The sequence below is a fragment of the Sinocyclocheilus rhinocerous genome, unplaced genomic scaffold (genome assembly GCF_001515625.1).
Source record: "Sinocyclocheilus rhinocerous isolate Xijiao unplaced genomic scaffold, SAMN03320098_v1.1 scaffold720, whole genome shotgun sequence".
Taxonomy (NCBI): domain Eukaryota; kingdom Metazoa; phylum Chordata; class Actinopteri; order Cypriniformes; family Cyprinidae; genus Sinocyclocheilus; species Sinocyclocheilus rhinocerous.
Genome location: NW_015653468.1, coordinates 218137 through 223213, shown reverse-complemented (window position 1 = coordinate 223213; position 5077 = coordinate 218137).

Genomic DNA, 5077 nt, shown 5'->3' with positions numbered 1-5077 from the left:
TGGATGGTGAAATTGTGATGAAACGATGGGTTTGCTGGAACCACAAGCAGTTCTGTCTTGTGCAAGGTTGAGTTGAAGGTGATGGTCCTTCATCCAGCAAGAAAGGTCTGTTAGACAAGCTGAGATACGAGCAGCTATCGTCGGATCATCAGGATGGAATGAGAAGTAGAGTTGAGTGTCATCAGCATAGCAGTGATATGAAAAGCCATGTTTCTGAATGACAGAACCTAGTGATGCCATGTAGACATTAGAAGAGAAGTGGTCCAAGAACTGTGCCCTGATGCACTCCAGTAGTAAGATGTCACGACTTGGACACCTCACCTCTCCAAGATACCTTGAAGGACCTATTTGAGAGTCATGTCTAAAATTATGACATTTTTTAATATAATTTTGATAAATTACACTCCCCCAAATTTCATGACCTTATTTCCATAGTCATAATTGCAATTAAAAATAATATGAAATAAATGTCCATTCATGTTTTGCAATTCATAAATATTGTAATAAAATATAACAAATACATAAAAAATATGTAATTAAATAAAAATATATAATGTTTTACAGTAATTACAATAGAAAATTACCACCTAAAATTACTCTATTTTAGTAATGGATTTTTAATGCATTTTAATGTGAATCACCGTTGAGATTGTTTTTTTTATTTTTTTTGTACTATATATTGTCTTTTTTGTAGAGCACAATAGAGAACCAACAATAAAGGGAGCCAGAAGGGGAACTGGACTGGGACATGGCCTAGAACGAACTCAAACTTATATGTCGGGTTTAACACACTACTATCCATGCCACAGCTTTTTTTTTTTTTAAGAATATAATTAGCATAGAAAGTGTTAGAGTTAGAGGGTCAAATAAAGATAAAAGAGATGTGTTTTTAGTCAGTTCTTGAAGATAGCTGAGGACTCAGCTGCTCAGATTGAGTTGGGCAGGTCATTCCACCAGGAGGGAACAGTTAATTTAAAAGTCCGTGAAAGTGATTTTGTGCCTCTTTGCGATGGCACAATAATGCGCCTTTCACTTGCAGAATGCAAGCTTCTAGGGCACATAAGTCTGAAGTAATGAATTGAGGTAAATGGGTGCAGAGCCAGTGATGGTTTTGTAGACAAACATTAATGACTTGCATTTTATGCGAGTGGCTATTGGTAGCCAGTCCAAATGGATAAATAGAGGTGTGACGTGCATTCTTTTCAGCTCATTAAAAATTAATCTTGCATGTTTTGCAATTCATAAATATTGTAATAAAATATAACAAATACATAAAAAATATGTAATTAAATAAAAATATATAATGTTTTACAGTAATTACAATAGAAAATTACCACCTAAAATTACTCTATTTTAGTAATGGATTTTTAATGCATTTGAATGTGAATCACCGTTGAGATTGTTTTTTTGGTTTTTTTTGTACTATATATTGTCTTTTTTGTAGAACACAATAGAGAACCAACAGTAAAGGGAGCCAGAAGGGGAACTGGACTGGGACATGGCCTAGAACGAACTCAAACTTATATGTCGGGTTTAACACACTACTATCCATGCCACAACTCCGTCCCGGCCACTTTTCAAGAGATTCACCTTAATATGTCAGCATTTCTTTCAATTATACCACGCTAAATGTTTTACAGACTGCAATAACAGCATCGGCGTAAAGTGAATCTGTGTCTTAAAATGACACACATCCATCATTGTTCAATATCAGAGAAATGAGGTTCCCTCATGGTGAAATTTTCCGACCTGCACTGTTTGAGGATTTTCCAGTGGCAACCTAAATTGCACAGTTTAATTTTACCGCCTTGGGTCTATGTAAAGATATGAAAGGCCCCCTGGTGCAGTGTGAAGTTCAATTTTAGCTGCGCACGTAAGCGGAGCCGCGCAGAGACATCTGAGACAGACACCGTTTTACTGAGTATATAGGTCATTTAGCACGGGAACTAATGTTCATGGGGAACCTCCATCAAGATGCTCTTGAACCCTTAACACGCCTCTAAACCATCTCTTAGATTATGGGAATTAGCTAATCGCCACAATGCGGTATCTGCTGTTTTATTTATCGTTTGCATTCTGGTCCTTTTATGGGTAAATAAGCTGCAAAAGTGAATTCCGAGGGAATGTTCTCAATCTTGGGATTTCTTAAGATGCATCAAAGACCTCTAGTCACTACAAAAAATGCCAACTTTAGAAAAACAACATCTTCTCTGCTTCATTGTGGTTTCCATGGATACAATCAATGGTCTGAGGTAAAAACAAAAAAAATGTGGAGCATGAGATCTCTCTTCGTTTTGTTCCTTCTCTCTCCTCAGTCCTGCCCCGTCTTTATGGAAGATGATGAGATGGGGCGGCAGTGAAAGCCCCTCTGACGCAGACTGGAGATCGTTCCCCAGGTTCCCCAGCGGTGCTGGTAGCCTACTTTGTGCAATACAGGTCAATGCGAGTCGTTCTCTCAGTGGCGAAGCAATACGCCCTCACATTCAGGGTTTTATAACTCACACAGAGCGCACATCTACTGTACTGCCCTTACTGATCACTAAACGTTTAGTATATTTACTAATATTTATGAATCTTTGCTTATCGCTCTGACACTAATGACACTAAACAGCCTACAGCTAAACTAATGAACTGCATTATTTGGCGTAAGAATTGTTCATTCCAATTATTAATGGATTTAACTATTTAATGAACATCTGTGACTTTCATCATCTTTATAGAAGCAATAAACCACACGAGGCCTTGCATTACTGTAATTTTAGGAATGTGCTTCATGTGTAAAAACACCATTTACTTTTGGTGAAATCACAGTAATGCAACATCTCTCAGTGGTTTATTGCTTTATTACGTATCAGTCGTTTTTCATTTCCGTCTGGACGTTGTAAAGGAGTGAGTGGGTTAAGAAGAGCTAGTTTGAACTTGCATTGTTTTGCTCCAGGCGAGGAGGAGAAAGGAGACTGAGGTAAAACTAATTCACCTAATTATATTTCAGAATGTCTCCTATCAAATTAAATGATAAGGATCTAAATGACAGGTCCAGAGAAATGTGACTTCTCGAAATAGTCCAGCGCCTCAACTTGCCCCGAAGCATCTGGCTCACTTGCCACCACAATTCTGTAACAAAATGAATATAATCAGTATCAGAAAGTTTTATATATAATTTATATAATATTTAAATATAATGACAATATATATACTTTAAATTAAATATAATATATATATACTATTTTAAACTATAATAATATTTCACAATATCACTGTTTTACTGTATTTTTTACAGCTTTGGTGATCACAAGAGAATTGTTTCAATATCATTAAAAAAGTCCTAATGATTTCAAACTTTTGAATGGTAGCATATCTACACTGTCACTGTCAGAAAATAAAACTGTTGGTGAGAGTAAATGATATAGCCATTTTTCAGCCAGGCCTAACGACTGAATTACATCATCATATTGCTTTAAACACACAGCCTCTATCCAAAAAACGACCCTAAAAAAGACAAATAAATGACAAGAATGTGTCAGCCAACCTGATGTCAACAACGTGCTAAATTATTAACAGACTGTAAGCGTTAATTGGCTAAAAAAGGATGTGCTGTTCCCATATGCTTTTTAGCTGTTTACAGAGCCAGCGACAGGTGTGATTTCTCAAGACACCTATTTCAGTGATATCTGTCATGTAGTTGGGACATTTTATACATGGCATCTCAAAAAATCACTTATAGCATCTTAAAATTAATTGAATTGAATGGCTTTCTATTTTTGGTCAACTCAGTCTCTCTGTCTTCTTGTCTAAGCTGGACACTGATCCTTGCAAACACGTTCTATTCTCTGGCCACATGCTCTTTTGACCCTGAGCGAAAGATACATTTCTTTACAGACTATCCATACTATTATATAAGTCCAGGTTTTATTAAGAACCAAGAATCTCCTTCAGTCATAATTCTGTGCGGTTATGAGTGCCATTTATGAAAAAATATTTTAGAACCATCAACCACCCACTTGCTCTGTTCAACTCCATTAGCCACATCCTCAATATGCTGCTGCTGTAGTCTCATAGATCTGTGTTCCCATGCTAGCACGCTCACGGCATACATTTTAAAGGAATAGTTCACTCAAAAATGAACATTCTGTCAGAATTTACTCACCCTCATGTTGTTTCAGACCTTTATGATGTTATTGTTTCTGTGGAACATGAAGGGAGGATTTTTGAAGAATCTTCATGTGGCTCTTTTCCAGATAATGAAAGTTCATGGATATTTTGTGTTCTACGGGGGGAAAAAATACAGTTTTAGGGTCTGTTCATACCAAGGAGGATTACTGTAACTATAAAATTGTAATAATCATTCTTCTTTAATATGGAGGCTTGTTCCTGCCACAAGAAAGAAAAATAAATTGTGGCTTTTAATCTCACAGTACAGACTTTTTTATCCCAAAAATGTTTGAGTTTATATCTCACAATTCTGTCTTGTTCTTGTAATTCTCTCCCTTATGAAAATTAACCATGGTTTATGCATGATGCATTTATGTAGTTTCCCCCTGTTTTCACGGTTAAGCCTGTTTCTGCCATGGAATAAATGAAAAAAAGAGACTTTTGAAATCCGAAAATTCTGACTTTTTTACCTGAAAAATCTGACTTTAAATCTTACTATTGTTTTTTTGAAAAATCCGGATTCTGAGTTTACATATTGCAATAGTTTTGTTTTTTTCACCACAGAATAAAAAAAAATAAAAAAAAAGTAATTACAACATTTTTGTAATTATAATAATTTAATGTAATAATGTAATAATTTAGTTTCTGTTAGTCTTTCATTTTGCACTTTTTCCCCGTTCATTATTTCATCATTCTGTTCAAGTGTGTGTCAGTGCCCTTGTTTGCTTGTGTATTTAAGTTTCTCTCTTTCTGTTCATTATTTTCCAGTTGTATACATTGATTGTGTGGATGTGTTGCTGTTCTCTCTCTTTGTGGATTATTGCCCTTTGGATGTATTAAAGATGACCTTCTACATTTAACTTTGTGAGCTCGTGTGTTGTACAGCAGCAACTCGTGACAGTTTTTTTTTTTTTTGAGGGGGGGG